This window comes from Triturus cristatus, chromosome 1_2 (genome assembly GCF_964204655.1).
Source record: "Triturus cristatus chromosome 1_2, aTriCri1.1, whole genome shotgun sequence".
NCBI lineage: Eukaryota > Metazoa > Chordata > Amphibia > Caudata > Salamandridae > Triturus > Triturus cristatus.
The window spans coordinates 184,905,333-184,932,698 of record NC_140580.1 but is presented as its reverse complement, the minus strand read 5'-3'; the positions used below and the strand labels follow the sequence as shown (position 1 = coordinate 184,932,698).

The following is a 27,366-nucleotide window of genomic DNA, read 5'->3' as shown; positions in this document are numbered from 1 at the left end:
ATGTGGGAGTTATGTATGAGTGAGAATGAGGTAGAGCGTAGGTGTCTGGTAGCTGGTGAAAGTGTATTAGGCTGTTGAGGTATGTTGGTCCAATGTTGTGCAGGGCTTTCTACGTGTGAGTGAGAAGTTTGAATTGGTTGTCTTTGGGGTAGAAATTGAGCTCCTTGAAGTGCAGTCTGATGTGAGTGAGGCATGGGAGGCCCAGTATGTGGCTAGCTGCAGCATTCTGGAAGGTTGGAGTCTTTGTAAGAGCTGCTCATATATCCCGGCATAGAGTTCATATGACCATTCTGCGGGCCAGGCCGCCCCTCACGCCGCTCAGCTCCACCAGTTGTGCCCGTGCCTTCCCCACTGCCGCCTCCTGTTAGCGTAAGTTCGCCGCCTCTATTGTGCCCACTGTGTTAACTTTGCCATTTTTCTTCCCTGTATTCCATTGCTTGTATTTTGATTTTTCTGACTCATTTCTGCTGTGCACCGCCTGGTTCATTGTCTCCCCCTCTTGCCTCTGTACCCCGTCTCTCCCGCCGCTGCTCCCCTGCGGCCCCGCCCCCTTTTGCTTTCTGTTTCCCACGCCCAACCAACGCCCGCTCCACCACCCAGCTGCTCCTCCCTCCCTCTCTGCCTTATATGGAGGCCGCTGCGCAGTGGTGAGTGCGACCCTTGACTGTTCTGTGGGCCAGGTCGCTCCTCACGCCGCACAGCTCCACCAGTTGTGCCCGTGCCTTCCCCACTGCTGCCTCCTGTTAGCGTAAGTTCGCCGCCTCTATTGTGCCCACTGTGTTAACTTTGCCGTTTTTCTTCCCTGTATTTCATTGCTTGTATTTTGATTTTTCTGACTCATTTCTGCTGTGCGCTGCCTGGTTCATTGTCTCCCCCTCTTGCCTCTGTACCCCGTCTCTCCCGCTCCTGCCGCTGCTCCCCTGCGGCCCTGCCCCCTTTTGCTTTCTGTTTCCCACGCCCAACCACCGCCCCGCTCCCGCCTCCCAGCTGCTCCTCCCTCCCTCTCCGCCTTATATGGAGGCTGCTGCGTGGCAGTGAGTGCGACTCTTGACCGTTCTGCAGGCCAGGTCGCTCCTCACGCCGCACAGCTCCACCAGTTGTGCCCGTGCCTTCCCCACTGCCGCCTCCTGTTAGCGTAAGTTCGCCGCCTCTATTGTGCCCACTGTGTTAACGTTGCCGTTTTTCTTCCCTGTATTCCATTGCTTGTATTTTGATTTTTCTGACTCATTTCTGCTGTGCGCCGCCTGGTTCATTGTCTCCCCCTCTTGCCTCTGTACCCCGTCTCTCCCGCTCCCGCCGCTACTCCCCTGTGGCCCTGTCCCCCTTTTGCTTTCTGTTTCCCACGCCCAACCACCACCCCGCTCCCGACACCCAGCTGCTCCTCCCTCCCTCTCCGCCTTATATGGAGGCCGCTGCGCAGCCGCGCGCAGCGGGTGTGCCGCAGTTGCGCCAGAGGCGCGCTAGAGGCAAGCCCATCTGCGCCCACCTGCGTCTGGAACGCGCCCAGCGCCAGGACCCCTGGACCCCGCGAACACCACAACACTAGACTCCGCTATGACGCCAGCACCCTCCATGCTCTCAATGCCGGCCGATACCACACCTGCTGCCAGGCCACCCCGAAACGGACCCATGGACCCTTCTCCTGCCGCACCTGCAGCTTCACCTGCGACAGAGCCACCAAACCCCCAAGGACTGGACCCAACCACTTCCGCTGCATACTCCTCAACACCTGCTCCGCACGCAAACACGCCGTTGTGCTCTGGGATCTGCTCGACACTTCCACCCCAGACGTTGCCTTCCTGACCGAGACCTGGTGGAACGACTCCTCGGCACCCGACATCGCCATAGCCATCCCGGACGGCTACAAGATCACACGCAGGGACCGCGCCAATGGAATCGGAGGAGGAATAGCCATTGTCCACAAGTCCACCCTCATGGTCTCCACCCACGCGGACGACACCCTCAAGACCACCGAACACCTGCACTTCCGGATCCACACCGACCCCAACACCACCCTCAGAGGAACACTCGTCTACAGACCCCCTGGACCCCGGACAGCGTTCAGCGACTCCATTGCCGACCTCGCCAGCACCCATGCACTCGCCTCCACGGACTACATCCTCCTCGGGGGCCTGAACTTCCACCTCGAGAACAACAACAACGCCAACTCCGCCACCCTGATCGACAACCTCGCCAACCTCGGCCTCAGACAACTCGTCACTGCACCCACCCACGCCGCCAGCCACACGCTGGACCCCATCTTCTCCACAAGCATCCACGTCGCCCTCGACCACACCACCAAACTGGAGTGACCACCGCTGCATCCATTTCACCTTCAAGAAACCAACTACGCACCACCGCACCCAACAACTGCCCCGGCGCTGCTAGAGCAAAATCCCCAAAGATCAGCTGACCACCACCCTCACCCAGAACCCACCAACCGACCCCACCGACGCAGACGCCGCTGCCTGCAACCTCAGGCAGTGGATCGAAGACTGCGCCAACACCCTCGCACCGATCAAGAAACCCTTCATCAACCATGCCAGCAAGAAAGCCACCTGGTTCACCGACGAGCTCCTAACCTCCAAACGTGCCTGCCGGAAACTGGAGAAGAAATGGCTCCAAGAACGCACACCAGACAGCCACGCAGCCCACAAGGACGCCACCTGCAGACATCACCACCTCATTAGACGAACCAAGAGATCTTCCTTCAAAGACCGCCTGGATAACAACGCACACGACAGCAAAGAACTCTTCAGCATCATGAAGGAACTCTCCAACCCCAGCGCCAACGCCAACGACATCCCGCCCTCAAAAGAACTGTGCAACTCACTGGCGACCTTCTTCCACCGTAAGATCGCTGACATCCACGACAGCTTCAACACCACAACCACCCCGACAACGCCAGTCCCCACCCCTACGAACACTACCTGCATCAACCGCCTGACCTCCTGGCTCAACGTCAACGATGACGAGACACGCAAGGTCATTAACTCCATCCACTCAGGATCACCGTCAGACCCATGCCCACACCACGTGTTCAACAAAGCCTACGCAGCCATCGCATCCCAACTACGGAACGTCATCAACATCTCCTTCGAAACAGCGACATTCTCGGAAAGCTGGAAGCACGCCGAAATCAAAGCCCTTCTCAAGAAGCACAAGGCGGACCCCAAGGACCTCAAGAACTTCCGGCCCATCTCCCTGCTCCCGTTCCCGGCAAAGGTCATCGAGAAAATCTGCAACACGCAGCTGGCCCGCCACCTCGAAGACAACAACATCTTGGACCCATCCCAATCCGGATTCAGACGAAACCACAGCACCGAGACAGCCGTCATCGCCGTCAAAGACGACATCAGGCACCAACTCGACAACGGCGAAACATCAGCCCTCATCCTCCTGGACCTGTCAGCCGCCTTCGACGCGGTCTGCCACCGCACTCTAAAAACCCACCTCCATGAAGCCGGAATCCAAGAAAAGGCCCTCGACTGGACCATGTCCTTCCTTTCCGACAGAACCCAGAGAGTCCGCCTCCCACCCTTCCGTTCCGAAGCCACCGACATCATCTGCGGCGTCCCCCACGGGTCATCCCTCAGCCCGACGCTGTTCAACGTCTACATGGCCCCCCTCGCAAAACTGGCCCGCCAGCACGACCTTAACATCATCTCCTATGCTGACGACACCCAGCTCATCCACTCCCTCACCAAGGACCCGTACACCACCAAAACCAACCTGCTCGAAGGCATGAAGGCCGTCGCCGGCTGGATGAGGAGCAGCCGTCTGAAACTGAACTCGGACAAAACGGAGGTCCTCATCCTCGGACCCACCCCCTCAGCCTGGGACGACTCGTGGTGGTCGACCACGCTGGGGACAGCGCCGACACCCACTGAACATGCACGCAGCCTAGGATTCGTCCTCGACTCCTCCCTCTCCATGGCAAAGCAGGTCAACGCTGTCTCCTCCTCCTGCTATAACACCCTCCGCATGCTCCGCAGGATCTACAAGTGGATCCCGACCGAAACAAGAAGAACGGTGACGCAGGCCCTCGTCAGCAGCAGGCTAGACTATGGCAACACACTCTACACAGGAATACCAGCCAAACATCTGCGTCGACTACAACGCATCCAAAACGCCTCCGCCCGACTGATCCTCAACGTGCCCTGCCGCAGCCACATCACCCCCACCTGAGAGACCTACACTGGCTCCCTGTTGACAAGAGGATTACCTTCAAGCTCCTCACCCACGCACACAAAGCACTCCACAACGCCGGACCAGACTACCTGAACAGCAGACTCAACTTCTACACCCCACCCGCCAGCTCCGCTCCGCGCACCTCGCCCTCGCCATGGTCCCCCGCATCAAACGAAAGACCTCCGGTGGCAGATCCTTCTCTTACCTCACCGCCAAGACCTGGAACACTATGCCGACCCACCTACGGCAGACCCAAGACCTACTCACCTTCAGAAGGCTCCTCAAGACCTGGCTCTTCGAGCAGAAGCGGCACCCCCCATAGCGCCTTGAGACCCTCACGGGTGTGTAGCGTGCTTTACAAGTACCTTGATTGATAGCCGTAGTTGAGCCTGCTTGTGATAAGTGCTTGGGTGACATCCATCTGGTGTTCTGTGGCAGCCACTTGAAGCTTTTGTGTGGGAAGGCAAAAAGTGTAAAACAAATGGAGGCTCATCGCCATTCTATTAGGTCTATTTATGCCGATCAAGGAAGCTAAGGCAGCCTCAGACACCTTCTGTAAATTGGTTTAAGGCTTCCTTTGTTTACTAAGTACAATTGATAACTTTTATTTTGTAAAATATACATGATCAAAAATATTGAGCTAAAATGTAACAGGAAATACGTTTCTTTAATAATGTGAGGAGTTATCTTTATGCATTCGTCTCTACGTTTTGTGTTTATGTTTGTCATATCAGGAGGACGCAGGATTTAACTGACTATTTCACATCCGTGGTTTAGACGTTAAGCTATTTACTCATTTAAATGTATGAATTGTTGGACTTTGCAATCCTGTCACCTTCCTACATTTCTGTCTTATGATCAACCATGGAAACCGACAAGATTTTTGTGACCCTCATCAAAGTGAGCATGTGAGGTGCAGTAGCACCAAGCCACACCTCAAGAAAATTGTAGAAGGAATTCTGCCGAAGGCAAGCTTGTAGACAAGAATAGTAAAAGATTAGGGTTGGGCCAACAAAGTGATTGAAAATAACCCAAACAACTTAAGCATTTCCCTATAAAATGCCATGCTGAACCCACCAACCTTGTAGCCCCCGCCACACACTAAGCGGCTTCTTTATCGGTGCTCTTTCACAGCAGTGTGAGATCTGAGAGAACGGCAACCCACTTCTGATTACGGGGCACAGGGGCAAAGATACCAACAAATATAATATAAATACCAGATTAATGGTAATTATAGGTTGGTTGGAGCATAGCTATCATCCAGTGGTATACGTTTTTACGTATCACATAAACCTGCCAGTCACTTTTTTACAGCCACTATGGGATCTCAAGGAAGACACTTTGCACCTAAAATTGATTCTGAATGGCAATAAGGCCAGGTTTTGCTAAATAAAGCCTCAACACTTGATGAATAACATGGCTCTCCAAGCCACAAAGATTTGTGGCTGGGAGCCCGGTAGCAAACTTCAGCCTTTCATGAACACTGCAGACCAACCACTTTGCATCCAACCTCCCATATTCTTTACTCACTGAAGTCTGAGTTTTGCACTGCAGGGCTTGTCCATGTACATATCACCTGTCTGTCCAATGCTCTCTGTAGAACATTATCACACACATCTTTATTTTTCTAATATGGCTAAGGCAATCTGCCACTGTAATGTGATTGTAGTAGTTAAATCATACAAAGGACATGGAACTTTGAGGTAAGATGGCAAGGCACTAAATGGTAGTGAGGAACAGATTCAGTAACAGAGTTTGAATAGCATCATTCATGTGGAAAGCTATTTGTTGACTCTGGTCATTGTCTTTTTGAATTCGAAGTCCACTCAAAACAGAATTTAAGGACTTATACAGCAGATTGGAAACTGTGGCAACCAAAACAGAAATGAGTTTTCCTCCCTGTGAAAAGAGGTGTGAAGAGAAAAGGTAAATCTATCTGGAACCTAGCTTGTCCATGGGCAGTTCTCAGATCGAAGAAGTTATAAAAATATGTTTTCCGTCTTCAAAATATTCCTAAAATCTCTAATTCATTACTGCTAATCTCCACGCCTCTTCGGATGCTTTGCCGTAACTGATGGCTCAAATATGAAGTGAACAACGGTCTTTCTAACTCCTCCTTCTCAGCTCTTTAAAAGGTATAGAATATTTCTGTAGGGAAACAGCCTTTTCTAGGCAGGACCTTCACCATGCAGTTTTTACCACGCAGATAACTGCCACACATGTAAGTACATAGTATAGGGTTTACCCTTTACCATGTGATTCTTTACCATGCAAGTAAGTCTACATATATGTATATCTTTTTAAACAATATACTTGTAATCTCATTAAAAGAATGAAATGTTAAGGGGTGGGTAGAGGTAAATAGAGGTAAGGATGATTTTAGGATTTAGGGGTGGATAAACGTAGAGTGATGCAAGATAATTTTAGGGTTTTGGGGTGGGTAGAGGTAAAGGAAGGTTAGGAGTAAAAAAAGGAGGGGTATAAAAGTACTCTAAAAAGTAAAAATGAAAATATTAAAAAAGCTGTGTGTTTGTATATGTATGACTGCTCCCACCACCTTTGCCTGTGCACTCACAGGCAGGTGCCATTGCGTCATGAGGGTGTACCCACGTTAATAAATGCCAGCTCTGCTCCCCGTCACTGAGGCAGTTTAACATTGAGAAAGGCAACTGGCATATATATATATATATACACATAAATTTTCAATTGGAAGCCCCCCCCCCCCAGAGTGTTTTCAATTAAAAGCCCCTCCGGGCCCTGGGAGTCAACATATAAAGAATTAAAACGACGGGCGTGTATGCCCCCTTTCCCTGTGTCATTCAATGGATAGCTGACCCCATCCCCAGGACCTCTGTTTTAAAAAAAAAAAAAAGTATTTCAAAGAAAGGGGAGAAATATTTATTTTAAGAGGTGGAGGTGTGGGCCCTCCTCCGTAAGCCATATAATGGCCCTAAGCAGGGCCGGCGCTGGGCATGGGCAGTGTGGGCCGCTGCCCAGGGCCCTGCAGTCAGCCCTCCAACTTGGGGCCTTGCACTAATGGGACACAGTCAGGCCAGGGCATGCAAGGTGCTGCCTTGCAAATGTGCCACCTTAGGGAACCCTCTTCCCTGGCCTCACTGCTATTCTGTCTGAAGGGAACCCGGGGTGGGGGACAGTCCCAGTAGTAAGGAGACACATTCCTCCCCCCATGCAGAGGCACAGCAGGAGGACTATTGCCTGGCTGTTTAGCTCCCTGGCAGTCTTAACACTCTCTGGAGATGAGCAACCCTCATACCTTCAGCCCTTGATGAGCTGTTAAGAGGGGCTTGTCGGTGGCTGAGAGGGAGGGGCCGCAGCTTCAGGAGCATCTGTTCAGATGCAAACAGCCCTGAATGGGTCAAGTCTATGTACATTAGAGGGGTCTCGCACATTTCCCTTCTCTGCCCAGGGCCCCCAAAATCCAAGAACCGGCCCTGGCCCTAAGGACCCAACCCCAGGGGCTCCATCCCTGGGACATTGTATTGTTCCCTCCCAGGCAGAACATGGGCAGGGAACAGAAATCTAAGCCACTGCCCATGGTCTCTTGGGTCTCCCTCCATGTACCTGAATACTTTTCTACAGCTCTTTGGTGGCCCGGGTATGACCGGGGCACCCAAACAAAATAAAAAATAATTAAAATATCAGCACAAATATGAAATAAGTGGATTTGCCACTCATTTCTTAATTAAAATGCTCTTGCTTGGGAGTGCCCCATAGTGCCCTGCACGGCTATGTGTAGACATTAATACAAACATAAATACTACAACTCACGCCCTAGCCAAGTACTGCTTATAATCTCACAATATTGCATCAATCATGAGATGTTCTAGCACATCATTGATAACATCACTGATGGCATCTGAAATAACATTATTGATGACAGCACTATGCATGTCGGGGGCGTGCGTTATAGTTACTTTAGTTAACTATAACTGGTGAAATTCTGTGTTTTTTTAAGTATAAAAGTTACATTCTATTTGACATTTTCACCTAAATATAACGTCACATTAACATTTTTTTTATTACATCGTTATACTTATTCTCTCAGACAGCACCTACAAAATGAAAGTTTGCATTGAGTTAGAATTTTCAGGAATATATTTTTTGCACTATTATGTCTTAAATAAAGGAGAGCTAATCGCATTAAGATGATGGCATTTCACAGAGTTCTATAAATTAGTGAAATCAAATCGTAATTCCTTTGGGTGGATCTGTACAGGTAGTGGTAAAGTGAAAAACACCTGATATCCTCAGAAGGGCTCCATTTCCCCACTGATTTGTTCAGCTTCTAATGCCTACAATGAAGTTGAGGATGAACTTGTGACAGTCTTTTTAAGTGGATAATGGAGAGCATCATGAGAATAAAAAACATGTTAAGTATTTGAAGAAACACATTTTTTTCAAGACAATTTTAATTGCTCAAATCCAAAATGTAGAATAAATCGACTATTATATCCTGCTGAGAGGTTGTGCAAGCAAAGCAGCTCAGACTACAAGTTTACAGGTATCCCTATCACTGCGACCTTTGTTAGAATGGAGCACAAGTACTTCAGACTATGCCTCTTTGACAAAACATGAAGGACAGGAAGTCCTTCTGGACCTCTCCCTCTCTGAGTGGCCACATTGACTCTTCTATGTTGGCCTTCCTCATAAGAGAACCGCGGTCACAGAAAAATTGGATGCAGCACAGATCACAGTGCACAGCCCATGAGATTTACAATGTAAAGTGATTGCACACCCCTGGTAACTATTGGACTTGATATGGAATAACTCAAACATGTTCTTTACAAACTAAGAGAAGTTCCAAGTATGGATTTCAGAATGCCTTCGGATGGACATCAGATGCTTCATCTGCTGCTTGCTAATTAGGAAAGAGAATAGATTATCATAGTCTGAGGCGATCTGGCTGAGCTACAGAGGGAAAGTCTTTCGAAAACCGATATGGACGAAAATGTAAAACAAATGAGACGGTCCCGTGTGTATGTATGCGCCTCCAAAATGGTCTTCAGTCACTTATTTGCAGCATACAAAAACTCTTAATTCATCCTATCTTCTTTCATTTGTATTTGCTTTATTGTTACATTGTTTAATTAAATGAAATGTTGTGAGTTATTTTTTAAGCTTGTTGATATAGAAGCCGGTTTCACTGTTTTTTGAGTTGGTCTTACTGCTCTATGCGGAGACAGTGCCACACACACATAAGCTCCTGTATTTGCCTTGACCCTTCAGACACCTCTTCCGTGGCAGTCTTCCACCTTATGCAGGGGGAAAAACATAAGCCAATGCACCATTTCGAACTTCTTTTATTTCCCATTGTCCTGCAGGACTTCGAAAGGGATATAGATATGATTTTTTTTTTTTTTTTGCCAAGTGTGTTTTATTCATTGCAGCAGGAAGGGGTGTTTCCTATTTATTCATTCTTGAGTGTTATTTCTGTCTGTTGGCTACTTGGGTGCCCCCAATGCCTCTAGGGATGTCAAAATGGCGGTTGTCAAAGGAATATCAACGGGAAGGAATCTCTGAGAAGTGATCCCCCTGCATTGTTAGCGGGGTGCGATTGATAACACTCAACAAATGTTACTCTGCACAGGAACATAAAGAAATTCCCAAGAAAGAAGAGGCCACGTGCGTTTTTCCTAGTGAAAACGTGCACCTTTCCTAGCCAGCCTCACCTGTTCTTTCATTCGAGCTTGAGAAACAAAATCCAGCAGCCACCGCCTGAGGGATTCCCCAGGGATATCAGGGCCCGCCGATCTAATGGAAGAGAAAATTCGCTGTGTTTCTTGGTCTGATTGGTTTCATGAGGTCAGGTTAGACATGGTAGCTGGAAGGTCTTTGTATTCCATTTTCCAACTTTGATTTTCTCCTGAAACAAATTACGCACTCGGCTGGGCCTGCAACGAGCTGCAAAGGTTGCAGAAGTGTATCATTTCTAAAACAAGGATTCCCAGCTCAGATGAACTTGCTCGTGATTGACACAGCTTACCAGGTACATTTGTCAGCAGAAGTTATAGGTTATTTTTTTTCTTCTATAAAATGTTATAAAACAATTATTGTCGGATCAGATGTTTTGTCACTCTAAAGTCATTAAATCGAAATCCTAGCGCACTAAAAGCAGGGACACGGTTTAAAGGAGGTAACAGTTACAATTTCGACATTGAAACTTTTTGGGAGGTTTTGCAGCCTCTGTGATTTAAACATCTTAACTACTGATCTTTAAAAGGTAACAACACCGTTCGATTTTGCTAGTTTTAATACCTGCTTTTGTGGCTGACATCAATCACAATCTTTTTAGCAGTCCCTCCTCCGTTTTCAATAAAAAAAATTAAAAAAGCACCAAACCGATTGCGACAGTCAGAGACACATGTTGTGGCTAGCCTCATCCCTTCATTTGGAAGAAATTATATTAATATTAATCCACATTTGTAAAGCGCTAACAATCACCCGTAAGGGTCTCTAGGCGCCGGGGGCCGTCGGGAAGATTAAGCAAGCTATTGCCCAGAGTCACATGGTGCTGGGCTAATCTGCCGCTGGGGATCGAACCGTGATCCCCACATTCTGGAGTCAGTCGCCCTGACTCCAGAATCATTGAAATGAGGCGCCGGGTTACTGTGGTGGTTCCTGGCCTAGGAGGAAGGTGCATCACTGATTCGACCTCAGCGTTTGTCAGCGTTTGCCAGCATTTAACTTAAAGGAAAAACAAAGCACCAAGCTCAGGTCAGCTGCCTTTCTGTTCACGATGGACCAATTCTGAACTTAGTTCAAACACTTGAAACAATGGACTCAAGCCCAATCATGAAAACACGCACCAAAATTGGGGGTAACCAAAGTAAAAATAGGCTACTCCCAGTTCAACTTTTCTTACATCTGTCACTCCTACTGCAGGGGTCATGGAAGCAGTGGCAGAGATAGACAGCAAGCGAGGGCCTTTGACCCTGTACCTTTTCTACAGTTTTCATTGCTTTATTACTTAGCCTCATTCCCTTACTTTTAGAATAATGTCAACTATCTTCTTATATTTGCTGTAAAGCCATGATACTTGAATCGTGTCAAAGATAGCTTCTGTATTGAGTTTGTCTGTTGTCATCTGCATGATCAGCGAACATAATTTGCCCCATAAGTGGTCATTGATTAATCATGTTACACCTGCAATGACTGGGTCAATTTCTGTTCTTTCTTACGTGTCATCTCATCTTCCATCTCAAGGTACCTCTTCACCGTGTGCTTTTTTCCTGTAAAGGACAGTGTGAACAGTGGAGACCACTACAATTATTACTATTTTTGAGATTTTCAGTTTTACAACTTTTGGCCCTATTATGTGTGCACCCTTATCTCCATAGTAAATCCAGCCTGCAGATGTACTGATACAAAGGGTACCCATAACCTTAGGAAGTAGAATGAATGGGAATTACAAGATGACTCCACTTAGAAGTAATAAACTACCACCAGACTCAGTAGTTCTGGTCAAGATTCCCCTGGTTATACCACATTTCACCATTAGATGTTAACTGCTTCCATCAGCTGACATTTGTAGGTAAAATGCGAAAGATCTGTAGTGCTCGCATGTGTCATACTTTCGGATGGGGCAGGAAGCTATCATCACCAGTCCCGTCAGGCATCGCAGGGACCTGGTCATGGGCCCTATGCCCTTTCTATTTCGGTCAGCATGCTTTCTATTGATCTGGACTGAAATTGCCCACGCTACTATAACTTCTTTGTTTTCTGCAATTCTGGTTGGGAAATGACCCCACTGTCTGTGTGGTGTTGCAGAGCATTATTAACTATGGGATTTTTAAAGAAAGTGATTGGCTTCTTTGCTGCATCCTCTCGGATCAGAGTTTTTGGTCTTGGACATTTGACATCCAGTAAAATGTTGAGTATAAAGGACTTTTGATAAAAGCGCTATATGAATAAAAAGTTAATATTATCCATGATAGAGGCGCCTCCAATTGTTTATGATAAAATGAATCTGCTTGTATTGCATATACCAGTGTTTTCTGTGAATGCGGTAAACCAATTTATGCACAAGAAACAATATGCACTTCAATTCCTCCCAGGTCGTGGCAGTAGCCACGTACATTTGTTCAATACAATTTCCCTCTGAGTACATTAGCAGAATGAGAATGCAGCTTATGCAGCATGCTTCCAGACAATGACAAACAACCTGCACTAGTGTAATTAAACAAAAATACCTCCCATAAATAGGAAAAATATTTATGAAATAAATAAACTTCAGCTTACTCATGTGATCTCCTTTATGGCCATCGTAAACTCTGAGCATCTGGACCTGCCTAGCAATTCCATTCTCATAGGACAATAGCGGCCATATTAATTAATCATTATATGTGAATACATAATACATCGAACAAAAGAACCTAAGCTTAGCAGAAAATAGACTGAGAGCTCTCTGTGACCCATTTCTCACTTTCAAAGGACAAAGTTCTAAAACTTCCATCCAATTGGATCGTGACACCATTAATACCTTTACATAGTTAACATAATAATTAACTTATGTACAATTGATTTTAACTGTTAATGATTTACCATTAGCGTTAGGTTTTTGTTGCATGAAAAACACCGCTCACCTGAGGAGATGGGGAACAACCTTTACAACGCAACTTTTACAACGCACTACACTTACAACGCATTTTTTACAACGCACAATCCATTACAACGCATGACATTACAACGCATGACACTACAACGCATTTTTAAAAACTACCTTTACAACGCATTCCATTACAACGCATACTACCATTACAACGCATAACATTACAACGCATAATATAGTAATTTTTACCCCTATACTATCCAACACTTACCCTACTGTTGCACCCCCTGGAGTTAGAATAGTAATTTTTACCCCTATACTATCCAACACTTTCCCTACTGTTGCACCCCCTGGAGTTAGAATAGTAATTTTTACCCCTATACTATCCAACACTTACCCTACTGTTGCACCCCCTGGAGTTAGAATAGTAATTTTTACCCCTATACTATCCAACACTTACCCTACTGTTGCACCCCCTGGAGTTAGAATAGTAATTTTTACCCCTATACTATCCAACACTTACCCTACTGTTGCACCCCCTGGAGTTAGAATAGTAATTTTTACCCCTATACTATCCAACATTTACCCTACTGTTGCACCCCCTGGAGTTAGAATAGTAATTTTTACCCCTATACTATCCAACACTTACCCTACTGTTGCACCCCCTGGAGTTAGAATAGTAATTTTTACCCCTATACTATCCAACACTTACCCTACTGTTGCACCCCCTGGAGTTAGAATAGTAATTTTTACCCCTATACTATCCAACACTTACCCTACTGTTGCACCCCCTGGAGTTAGAATAGTAATTTTTACCCCTATACTATCCAACACTTACCCTACTGTTGCACCCCCTGGAGTTAGAATAGTAATTTTTACCCCTATACTATCCAACACTTTCCCTACTGTTGCATCCCCTGGAGTTAGAATAGTAATTTTTACCCCTATACTATCCAACATTTACCCTACTGTTGCACCCCCTGGAGTTAGAATAGTAATTTTTACCCCTATACTATCTAATACTTACCTTAAATGCAATTTAATATTATGCATTGTAATGGTATGCGTTGTAAAGGTAGTATGCGTTGTAATGGAAATGCGTTGTAAAGGTAGTTTTTAAAAATGCGTTGTAGTGTCCTGCATTGTAATGTCATGCGTTGTAATGGATTGTGCGTTGTAAAAAATGCGTTGTAAGTGCATGCGTTGTAAAAGTGTGCGTTGTAACGACATACATCCGAGGAGATAGTATTTTTTTAATCTCGGGGTACAGCTGGGCTGAGAAGAATGGTAACTTGTGTCATTGATTTCTAACTAGCTCTATGTCTGTACGAAGACAGGGGAAAAAGTTAGTGCACTTTCCGTTTTATGGACAAATGTGTTTTTCTAGAAGGGTGTGATAGTTTTATTTCACGTTTGTGCAACGATTCACTGTTTTCACCCACCATTAAGTTTATTAAAAAATAAAAAATGCAGCTTTCTTGTCCAATACTTTGCTACATATTTGGGGTACACTCACTACCCACTCCTTCCTCGTGCATCGTCGTGAACTTTCAGAGCCTTTATAGGGGAAAACTGAATTCAGAAAAGAAAGCCTATTCTTTCTGCGTTAATATAAGTCTACAGTTTTTCTACATATATGATTTTCTTGTGATACAAGAAAAACATTTATTCAAGCGAAGGTCTTGGAAATCTCTTCCTGGTGAAGATTTCCAGGTGTAACCATACCTCACGTGGATTTTCTGCCACTGACAATCCATGTACCTAAGCTCTGGCGGGACAGTGTGTTGGCACCTCTCCTGCACTCTCATATGTTTGGCTGTTTTCCCTTTCTCTTTTAACTTCTGCAACAAAACTCACATTAAGGTTTGTTGGAGTGCTTTTTCACGGGTTTACACAAAGATACAAAATTTCTGCTTCATGAGAGATCTCATAAAATCTGCTTGTCTCCACCTCAATCCCATGTCTTCCCATTTTCTCTGTCCATCTGAGGAAGTACATTTGATTCAAAATGTCTGGTTTTGTGGATATGTATATTGATTGTGAATCTAAGCATGTAATTCAGAAAGTTTGTATGTGGTACCTGAGGTTATAGGCATCCAATGCATGATTGAGTTTGACTACAGCCTGCATAATTCCCAAAACCGACAGCTGGATAAAATGGCAATACTTTCTAGTGCAACTTAAAGTAGTAAATGACTGAACAGAAGCAGGCAACTCTCATGCACCTAACATGCTACATGCGTGCTCAGTATGCAAATACAAAGTCATTATTTAAATGGCATGGTGATGAGCCCATGCTTGTTCTCACTCCTCTTGCTAGTATGGAGGCATTATGGAGAGGGATGCCACTTAAATAAAGCACACACTGGTGGACAAAGGAATAATTGCTTTAGCAGAGTTCAAAATTCAGGGTACAGAAAAAGAAAACATTTGGGGGGCTCTGGTAGAATAGGTGGGATTCCTAAATTGCACCTTTTTACTTCTTAGATCCGTGATCAGGAACTCCATCCAGTATGTACTCAAGGAAAATTGTATTCACTTCTTGGCCAATTAACCTTCTCTTCATAGACCACGGATTAACTATGAATTTGCCACAACCACATGTATCATGTTACAAAGTCCTCAATGCAATACAGTGCAGATAACTACTTTTGTTTGAAGGTCAATTGTCTAACTGTGGATCATACCACCAGTGTAGTGGTGTGACGTAGTAAGTGTGACATGCCTGTCACATAGTTTAAGTTCTTGTAGGCGACAGGCATGTGTGAACCTGCATATTGTTGTGAACCTAACCTGTATTCTTTTGAATGGCCGTGCATGCTCTGAGAGTGGTAAGTCAGGATTCCTTTCGCAGTTGAGTCACAGGCTGTTGGGATCCTGTCTGGCCGGTCACAGTGGGTCATGGGCACTAATCTGTGGAATAAATCTTTTCTTCAAAACTTCCTAAGGAATCCGCCTCTTATTACATTTTGGCAACAAGGGAGGTATTTGTCACCCCGGTGGTACAATGTGGTGTGGTGTTTTAACACAATACATTCTGTTTTAGAAATGACAATATCCAGATTGGCAGCAAAAACAGTATCTACCCCCTCCTTGATGATCCTGTCAACTCTCTCAACTAGACCATTTGTAGAAAGGGAACATAAAGCCACTTGCAAATGGGTGAGATCATGCTTTATTTTTTTAATTTGGGCATGCGCTCAGAGGTGAAATGTGTCCTATTGTGAGTAGCAATACGTCTGGGTGCCCCTTCTAAACTCCAAAAATTGTTCTCAAGAATTCCATTGCCGAGTCAGTGTCAGGTTACTTAACAAAGGAAAAGTACATCCACTTTGAATGATAATCAACAACCAAAACTATAAATCTCATGGTGTCAAGTAATAAAACATTTGGCCCAGAGGAATCCATACCCAATATCTCCCGTGCAGCATCTGGGTAAGCCACATGATGTAATGGAGTCTTGTGCACTTTCCAGTGTTTATCTGACAATAAACATTCTGGACATTTTACAATCAGAAATCTGACCTATGCATCAAAGCTGGCCACCAGTACCACTGTTTAGCAAGCATAATAGTTTTGGTTGCACCTAGATGACCTTGATGTGCTTGTGTAATGATGGTATCACATAGTTTGTTGGGAGGTACACACAAACCCCATCTCAAAAGCAGACCATTCACCAGAGAAAATTCATCAGCCACCTAATCAAACAACCTTAACTCCCCAACAAGATGTCTCTTCTCTACATCACCCAACATGCAATCATCACTCATATCCTCAATTGGCATGCGTAAAAGGCAGTCCGCACTAAAGTTTTTGCGTCTTGGAACATGCTTTATTTTAAACACAAATTCTTGGAGTTTGGATACAAATCTGGTTAGTATGGCAGACAAGTTGTTACCTAAACCTGCTGTGAAAATGTGAACCAAATGATTGTGATCTGGTATTCAACTCCAATTTACAGTCCTACACACATCTTGAACTTGTGAACAGCCAAAATATAAGCTAGGGCCTCACGCTCGATAGTGCTGCATTGTTTTTCATATTCCTTGAGTCATCTCAATGCGAAGGCCACAGTATGTTCCCTCCCAGACACTGTCTGCCTCAAAACTGCCCCCACACCACTCTGGCTAGCGTCTACGGTGATGATCAAAGATTGACCATCCTGAAATGCACTCAACGCAGGGGCCTTTTCAATGACTTGACTTTGTTGAAAGCACTCTCTTTGTCAACAGACCAAAGACATTTCTCACCTTTCCTTAGTAATGCTCTTAGAGGTTCCACAGATTTTGCGTGGTGTAAGTTCTTGTTGGTGACAGGCGCATGCAAACCCTCATATTTTTGTGAACCTAACCTGTATTCTTTTGAATGGCCATGTGTGCTCTTCGCGTGGTGAGTAAGGATCCTTTGACAGTTAAGTCATAGGCTGTTGCAAAGCTATCTGGCTGGTTGCAGTGCGTACTGGGCACTAATCTTTGGAATAAACCTTTTCTGCAAAATTGCCCGTTATTAGGACCAGTTTTTACTAGACTTAGTGAGTTAGTTGATGATGCCCAACACTGATGGCTTTAAAACTGTCACTGAATAGTTTCAAACAACTGTGACCAACAATCGAAGTGTCCTTCTGGTCTCCAATCGTTTGAACCAACTGCAACAATAAATTATGATAATCAATGTCTGCTGAGTTCAAATTCCTGTTAATGCTAGCAAGAAAAGAGGCAAGGACCTTGCACTCACTATTCTGCTTAGGCTTTCCTTTCCCTTAGGATGCCTTTTTGATCTGAAGTTAGCCTTTTGTTATGAATGATGCTAGTTTCTGATTGGTTGAAGAGGGCCAAACATATATGTGATCAATAGTAAGTGACAATCTAAGGTCCTGATTTAGAGTCCGCGGATGGAATTTACATCCTCAGGGTGATGGAGTTAAGTACTCCATCATCTTGAGAGAGTACCTGCCCATCACATTTAGAGATGTGCCCCAGCCCTGGGACATCTCATGCATTGGCAGGCCCTGCCATCATGGTGTTTCCTGTCAATGTATTAAAGGTTTGACTGAGAGTTCCATCAACATGACAAAGTTGTAGGGCAAACATCCATTTTAATTTTTTTGCAACAAAATTCCAAAGCAGAATTTCGTTTTTGAAAGTAAAGGAAGCAATGACTCCAATGCCATGGGAGTTGTATCCCATAGAGTGAGGGTCGTTTTGCAGGTTTCACTTCCCCTTACCACCAGGTTTTACCTACGGTGATGGACAGTGATAACTTGCTGTTTGTCTGCCCACTCTAAGTGGATCGGGTGGACAAATGGCAAAACCTCTGATCACCGTTATTGGGTGGGTCGTCAGAGGTGTATATCGGCGGTGCAGATGGAATAGTCTCACCTGCTGACATTCTGAAGGTCCGCGTGTCTCTAACTGAGGTGGGCAAACCTTCAGTTTGAAAGAGAGGGTACGCCATCACCTTTGTGATGAATGGAGCATCCTCTCCACCAACTTCTAAATGGTGGCATAAGGACCTGATTTAGAGTGTGGTAGATGAGTATTGACTCCATCAAGGCGACAGAGTAAAGTACTCAGTTGCCCTGAGAGAGTACCCACCCGCAACATTTGGGGGCATATCAACAACAACCGGCGATAATTATCTCAAAGCGCTCTTAGCGTGAGGATAATTATCGCCGGCTAGCGTGGATTTTTATCGCTGAGATAGCGTGCTATTAGCTACGCTTATCTCAATAGCGATAAAAATCCTTACGCTAACTGGCTAACGTGAGATTATCGCTGGAAACCCAGCGATAATCTCACGTTAGCTTGTTGATAGGGACTCACAAACTTAGCCATGATATCCACCTTTCATAGGATATCATGGCTAAGTCAGTCCTGAAGCAGGTGTTAGGAAAGTAGCGATAACAGGTGTTATCGCTACTTTTCCTGACGCTATGCTTCATAGAGTGGAGCTTGATGATAGGAGAAATGTCGCTTAGCGACATTTCTGCTATCATGTCAGGTCAGGAACGCCCACTTTGCATCTCATTAGAAATGCAAAGCTGGGCGTTAGAAATCCCCACGCTAAAGCAGGGTTTCACGCGTTAGCGTGACCTTGCTAATATAGCGATAAAATTATCGCCACTTTTCGGCCTAAAACGGCCGCAAAAGCGGCGACAATTTTTTATCGCCTCGTTGTAAATATGCCCCTTAGGGATCTCTGCCAGTCAGCTGATATCTCTTACATTGGCAGGAACTACCATCACAGACACAAAATATAAAAGCAGCAATCATGTAATATATAAATTACACGCACAATTAATTGAAATGTGGTTTATATCTATAGACAATTCTTGCACTGCCGATGGTTATGCAAATAAATAACGCATTACTACCTTCAGCTCAGGGCATTAACAATGATTACCTACCCATTTAGGAACTTTAACTGCCATAGATGCCCATTGAATGGGTCTAAAGTGTCTAAAGATGTTCAGGGCAGATAACAGAAATTAATACTCAACCCCATGTGGTAAATAAAGCCATTAGCACCTGTTCCTCTCATTTCACCCCACACAGTCAAATAAATTCATAACACATTTAGAGGTCTTCAGAAGTCGGTGCTATAATGTCTAGACTTCAGCTACAACCCCTGACAGGTTCATTGTCATCTTGGCGTTTATGACAGCAACCAGGTCAGTGTATTGGCTTGCTGTGCTGAATAAAACAGCACATCTTCAAGAATTCAATTTTGTTTTTTTGCTTTCTTGTCTCTGCATTTTGTGCTTGACTGCTACACACAGGCTGGCAAAACAAATCTTTTCGATGAAAGATAACACCAACTCTTTAAAGCCCACAAAAGCGTAATTCATACCAAAAGTAATTAGTATAATTTCAATTACCCTCAGACTAGTGTTCAATAAACAGATCGAAACGAAAATTCTGAATAAATATTTTGAGAAGTAAACATTTTAATCAATAAAATTCTTTCAAAATGCAACAATAATTTAATCAAACAAAAACAATGAATGCACATGTCTATAAAATACCCCCTACGAAGTACTACTTCTCATAAACCAAATCACTCCAGAAAATTAAACGTAAGGTCCCTGTTGCCCTGGTCCTAGCGATAACGTGGAAGTTTATGACATTTTCAATCCCTCACTTCATAACACAGGCCTTTTGTACACATTTCCCTAGTCCAGGGACAATTATGAGGCTAAGCTGAGGCAAAATGTGCACCGCTGACTTCCTCAAGTGACGGCTGCTGTGCACACCTCTGTTTGGACAAGGGGAACATGATCTCACACCATCTACCTATGACCACTTCAGTTAGCGGTCAGTTTCATTGACAGGACAGAAGTAGTGGAGTGGAGTGGAGAGGCAGTGGCACATGATTGGAGCGCAATGATAGCAGCATAGGAGTATAGCAAACAGACAGAAGCACACGAGTAGAACAAAGAGACAGCAGCACAGAAGTGGAGCAGGAAGACAGCAGCACAGGAGTGCAGGAGGGAAACAAGGAGGAAGACAGAAGGTCAGCAGTGGTGCAGGGTGACAACACAACAAGAATGAATCAGGCACTCTGCAGTGCAGCAGTAGAGTTAAAAAAGCAGTACAGGATTGTAGGAGGCAGACAACAGCTCCGTTTTGGAGCAAAGAGACAACATCACAGTAGTAAAAAGACAGCAGCACACCAGTCCAGCAGAGAGACAGCAGCATATTAGAGGACCAAAGAAACAGATGGCAGGACTTTAGGAAGTCTCCCCTTCCCATAGGCAATCATTGTATCTACCTTCTAAAGAATCAGTGCCTTTGTGAGTTGGAGACTAGTGGGAGGAAATGATGGACTACAAGAAAGCAGTAAGATAAGATTGGGGCATGGCTCAGCAGTAGGGATGTTTTAAGGCTCTAGCACAGGGCCCCAGACTTTCAGGGGTCCCTTTGATAGAGCCAGCTCTGTTCTACAGTCTCTTGCCCGAATGACCTTTAATAATTCACAGATTGTTTTAAAAACTGTTTTACTTTCATTTATCTTTTAATGTGGGTGGTGTGTAGAGTGTAGTACAGACATTTTGCAGAGAAATGTTGCGTTAATGTATTATGCCCAAAAAGTTTTTTATATCGACACAGGACCTTACGTATTAGAAAAGGGACAGTGTCACAGAGATTATTTGAAGTGAAGTTAGTGAGCTGCTGCTGTGTTACAATATATTGAAAACACACCTCAGTATCCCTGAAAATCAGATGTAAACACATTTAGGGCCTCATTTATGAGGCCTCTTGAGTACCCGGAACGTCACTTTTTGTGATGTTCCGTGGTGCAGGAGCCTGCTCCATACTACGAGGCAGCGCTAAGCCACTTTTTTTGGCCTAATGACGCCTTGTAAATATTGTTCCGTTCAACGCAGTTTTCTGCGTTAAAGGGGTATGCAATGGGTGTTGCTGGGGGCGTTCCCAGCAACATCCATGGCTTTTTGACACTGCCCTTGATTTACGATTTCTCTTAAGTCTGATGCAGCACCAAAAACGTATGCCTCCCCAGTGGAGGCGCAAGGGAGCCACAGAAAGGAGAAATATCTTTATTTCTCCTTTTTGCATTCTACAGCACACATAGAAAGAGGAAAATGTCGCTTGGTATTGTTTTTGTGCAGCAAGGTTTTCCCAAACCAGAATTACTGTGTTCATTTGTTTTTATGTGGAACTTTTTTTTTGTTAACCTCCCCTGGCTGCACACATTTTTGATACTTCTACTAAAGTTGTTCACACAGATAAAGCTCCATTCACTGTCAAGATAAGATCTCTCACCACGGAAAAGGCAGACATCTTCTAACAGTATGTTGGAATGCTTACTTTTTGTTATTTAGTTGTGTAAAGCAGACACTTTAGCCTTAGAATATTTGTGGCATTTCCTATTCATGCCTCGGTACCTTTCTTTGCAGTTTGTAGGCATTTTCAGATTGATTTTTTTCAACTTTGGTCATTATGATCAAATTCTAAATGTTGTAATATTTTGCGTTAGAAATAAAGTTAATATTCAAGAGCTATGCTCTATTTTACTGCGAAATAGGCAGCCATAAGTGCCGTTACCTTGCAGATAACAGGGTCATGATTAGAATGGTGCAGCAGGTGCAGAAGCACTGGGCCCAAAAGTTATCAGAACTCTTCTAAACACATAATATTGCTATATTTGACTACTAAAAAGGCAGTCACAATTGCAGTTATCTTTCAGGCAATAGGATCATGATTTGAATGGTGCAGCAGATGCAGTGGCACAAAAGTTATGATAACTCCACTAAACATCAAATCTTGCTATATTTTGCTACTAAACAGGCAGTCACAAGTGCACTTATCTTTCAGGCACCAGGGTCATGATTTGAATGGTGCAGCAGGTGCTGTGGCAGCGGACCAAAAAGTTGTCAGAACTCCTCTAAACAACTACTCTTGTATTATTTTACTACGAAGCAGGCAGTCACAATTGCAGTTACCTTGCACTTGAAAGGGACTTTATTTAAATGGTGCAACAGGTGCAGTGGCACCGGGCCAAATGTTGTCAGAACTGCACTAAACACCAAATATTGCTATATTTTAATGCTAAACAGGCAGTCACAAGTATATTGCAGGCAACAAGATCATTATTTGCATGGTGCAGCAGATGCAGAAGTACCGGGACCAAAAGTTGTCATAACTTCTCTAAACACAATATTGCTATATTTGACTACTAAACAGGCAGTCATGATTGCAGTTACCTAGCAGTTTATAGGGACTTGATTTGAATGGTTCAGCAGGTGCAGTGTCTCTGGGGCCAAAAGTTCTAGGGACCCCACTAAACCCAGATTATTGCTAAATGTTACTACTAAACAAGACAGTGTCAATTGCACTTATCTAGCAGGCAGTAGGGTCATGATTTGAATGGTGCAGCAGGTGCAGTAGCACCAGGACCAAAAGCTCTAGACACCCCATTAAACACCTAATAATTCTATATTTTACTACTGAACAGGCAGTTACAAGTGCAGTTACCCTGCAGACAACAGGGTCATGATTTGAATGGTGCAGCAGCTGCAGTGGCTCCGGACCTAAATGTTGTCTCTAAACACCTAATAAATATATATATATATTGCTATATTGTACTAGTATACAGGCAGACACAATTGCAGTTATCTTTCAGTTAAACAGGGCTTGATTTGAATGGTGCAGCAGGTGCAGTGACACCGGGGCCTAAAGCTCTAGGGACCACACTAAATGCAGAATATTGCTACAGTTTACTATTAAACAGGCAGTCACAAATGCAGTTAATCTAGCAGTCACTAGGGTTGTGATTTCAATGGTGCTGCAGATGCAGTGGCACCGGGGACAAAAGTTGTCAGAACTCCTCTAAACACTAAAAATTGCTATATTCAACTACTAAATAAGCAGTCACGAGTGCAGTTACCTTGCAGGTACTAGGATCATGATTTTGATGGTGCAGAAGGTGCAGTTATTATATAAATCAAAGAGAGAGAGAGGAAAAAAGGAAGCTGGTTCAATTCCCCTGAGCACAAATGTAGAAAATCAAAAGGAACTAGCCCCACGGTCGAGGGGGATATGTGTATGTAGATATGAAGAAACAGAATAGTCTCTTTAGTCAAGGGAAACCATTTAGGTTTTTAAGAAAGGCCTCACCCACCAACCTAGTTGGTGGCATGCTTCATCATCGGCCCCCACTAGGGGTACAGAATGTACCCCAAGTGTGCTGCGACGCCTGCAATTGCGGCGGAGCTGGTTTATTGTCAAGGTGAGTGTGCAGTGATGGTGTAGTTTCTCTACTCGTGACTCATGGAGCCTGTCCCTTTAATCTTTGGTGATTGGAAATAAGAGGAATACCCCCTCTGCCAGTTAAGGCGCCTTAGCATGCGCCGCACATAGATGACTATACACACTCTGTTAGACCTGTACTCTCACCTTCCACTTTCTTGGTCCTGATGAAAGCCAGCCCCAGTTTTCAGGCACTGGCTGAAACATGTTGACCCCACTGGATGGTGGCGGCCATTGATACCTCCTTAGCCATCCCCTGCCTCATTTTAATGCTGCCCATGGCCCATTGTTAAATAATTCTAATTGGTTTTTGGGACCAGAGGGACAGCTTTTAAATATACACGCACTACACCATCACTGCACACTCACCTTGACAATAAACCTTGACAATAAACCAGCTAGCGGGGGACGATGATGAAACATGCCACCAACTAGGTTGGTGGGTGAGGCCTTTCTTAAAAACCTAAATGGTTTCCCTTGACTAAAGAGACTATTCTGTTTCTTCATATCTACATACACATATCCCCCTCGACCGTGGGGCTAGTTCCTTTTGATTTTCTGCAGAAGGTGCAGTGACACTGGGGCCCAAAGCTCTAGGAACCCCTGTAAACACCAAATATTGCAATATTTTACTACTAGACCGACAGTCACAAGCAGTTACCTTATAGGCAATATGGTCATGATTTGAATGGTGCAGCAGGAACAGTGTCACCGGGACTAAAAGTTGTCATAACTCCTCAAAACACATAATATTGCTATTACATGAATTCATTTGATTATTTCTCACTTTCATTTCATTTTTCAAAATTTTGCTATTAATTACCTGCGCTATACCACTAGTAACAGCACAATATATTTGCTTTTTGTACATAAACAAGTCATAACAGCCTTTCTGTAACTTATATTGTACAACTATTGAGCAAGCTACAATTTGCAACAAAAGCAGCTTATTATTATTCACATAAGTGAAACCTAATGCATTTAGAAATGCTGGTTTTACATTGTTAGTTGGGTCTGAAAATCCCAAAATGCAAAGATTTACTGTATAAAATCCTTGGTTGCTGAAGAAGTCAAGCTTTTCATAAGATCAATTTAATGCTGTGATATTACATGTTAGAAAGTGGATTAGTTCATTTCCAACACTGCAACTGCTTGATCTGCATGTGAAACTGAATATAAGCCCTGTACAGCTATTTCAAAGAAGTGCACTTTCCATTCACATCATACTTGTAACAAATGTTGACAAGCCATAAGGGTTCACCCATAAAATAAATGCTGACCTTGTTATAGTGGAAGTCATTCCTAACATATGACATTCGAAAACAATGGATCTACACCTAGGAAAGGTCAGGCTTCCATAAAAAGTACCGAAATTAGCAAATTTGACTCCAAAATTTCAAAAAAGTTTCAGGGGAGAAGCCCACTCTCCCTTAAACCACCTACAAGAAATCTGTATACTCGTTTTGCTTGCTGGATTTGGGGGAAGTATCACACCCCACCACTCACATACATACTTAGCCTGCTCTAGAGAGCAGAATTTGCAGAGCATAGAGGCAACAGTTTGAGTTGAGTTGGCACAGTCTGTGTCGAAAGGACAAAAGTAGAGACTTTGGAATGAAATACCAGCATTGTCTAATCATATAAAATTTATATAATTGCTTGCATTTCAAAAGTGGCTAAGCATGTCGTTGTCGTGACCTACCTGTAATTATTCCCTATAATAGTAAAAATTGAGCCATCGGGTCCGAGCTATACCTATAACTATGACTCTGGCTCCCATGGCATGCAATTTTTACAAAAGGGTTTTCATTGTATCATTGGAAACGCTTTCATAAAACAAACAAACATGCAGAAGTAGGTGAATTATTGAGGAAAAGGAAGCAATCATATAGGCAAGTAAGTACTTAACATGAGCCAAACTCCAGCTGCAGACATGTGGTGCCTCCTTGCAGGGCTGGCGAACAACTGAAAGGAGTAAAGAACTACTGGGCCTGTGAGCACTTATATGAACACATATAAAATGGGTATCTTGGCACACTTCATGAAAACTAGCATCAATAAAATAGGTCATGAACCGGTATAAAGGACTGACAATTGAAAGAAGCAAAACAAAGGAACAAATGATAGAAATTTAAACATATAATAAAATGATATAAAACGAGAGAGTATAAATATACACAGAAAGAGTCCTACTACACATATTCATTGTCTCTCCTGCACATCCATACTGGTAAACCAAGATTGCATGTAAACAGACATAGTTGGTACCAGCATTTAAAACCCTTAATTTGGCATAGCTAACTTCAGGTTTCCAGGCATGGCGTTAGAGCTCTCTTTACCTTTGATAATCACAGAACTTGGACTGTGGGTCCATTTAAAGTTTGGTCAAGTGAAAGCCAAACCCTATTATACAGAGCTCCCGCCAAACTCATGGATTCCCCATCCCATTGAGAGGTGGGGCAATTGCTGATTATGCAGGGATAAGACTACACTGATTCCTAGTCAGCGGCGTTAGTCAGCCTGCCACAATGCCACTGCCCTTAGCTCCGCATGAGGCCCACCATGTTCATGCCTGTCTTCTGGATGCAGAATGACCCTGCTTGAGTCTGCTATATCTTGCAAGAAAGGGGATGGTGGACCTTGATCAAAAGAACATTCCCTGCTTGCCAGGGTATTGCTATTTTCCATTTCAGAACCTTTCCATCCCCCTTGGGATTTTGTTTCTGAAATAGAAATAAGGGTTGAGCCCACCGAAACAGCATGGTGTGCACCTAGTGTGCAGTTTTAACAAAAGTAGTTCCAATAAACAGCCAGAGGCACTTTCATCAAAACACCGATGAAGTAGGCAGGGTTAGCTCGATATAGGAGGAGGTTCTTCATGGAGAAGGCACAAGCAATGCTCTCTGCTGACCAACCAGGTTACCAAACGCACTGCCATGGTCTATATCATACAATGTTATTGTAAATTAATATAAAAATCAATTATTCATTCAAAAAAGTAATAAATCCATACTGGCATTGGAAACAATTAGAAAGGGTCCAAATTTGGACAGAAACATAGTTAAACTTTCTGATTTACTCCAAATGATAGGTCTCACCGTGTTTTCTAATTCTATATGACTTTTCTACTAAAATGTGTGCAGTAGGAGTAACCAATTTTCCTTTTGACTGCTAAAGTGATTGCTAGTGAAATAATATTACTCACATAAAATTCACTTTCCCTGTTATTGCTGCTTTTCTAATTTAAATTGTGTATTTTTTCTTTGAAGCCTTTACAACTTGCATCAATCTTCACGCAAGCAGCTTCATTTTTAATCTGAATATTATGGCCTTCCAGTCAAAAGACCCCAGAGGAAATTTTGCTGCTCTCTGCTGTTCTTGATAAACAATTGGTTTTATCTGTTTGTAAGTCTCTTTGGAAGCCAGATGTCCAGCTCTGGCTTAACATAGCCATCAACAGGAAAGACGCAAAAACGGTGTCGTCCAGAAAACTTGTAATTGGCAAATTGTTCATTAATCTGGACTTAGTTTTAAGGACATCAGTTTGGCATGCGTTATACAGCATCCCTATTCCCCATGCATGTCCCATTATCGCCTGCTCCAGCAGTAGTTTTCTTTTCAGTTATGGCTTCACAGCACAGCTGTTGCCAGACCTTATGTAATCAACCTAAAATATAGCTTCCTGGAGCACTACAAACAGGGGCTTTGGGTCCACCCCCCACGCAGGTGGAGAGGAGTACCCGTTTAGACTGGGCAGATGTTGTGTGGTTCCATGGAAAAAGTACTTTTCCTCCATGCAGCTGAGATCATTTTGTTTATTTCTCTAGCTCCATTAAC

The 27,366-nt window shown here is 44.1% G+C and overlaps 1 protein-coding gene across 2 annotated transcripts in view; it reads right to left on the bottom strand.

The window, feature by feature from the left end:
- The window catches only part of LOC146867033 (VPS10 domain-containing receptor SorCS1-like), a 3,068,338-nt gene that overhangs the window by 2,638,066 nt on the left and 402,906 nt on the right, over positions 1-27,366 (bottom strand). The window lies entirely within an intron of this gene.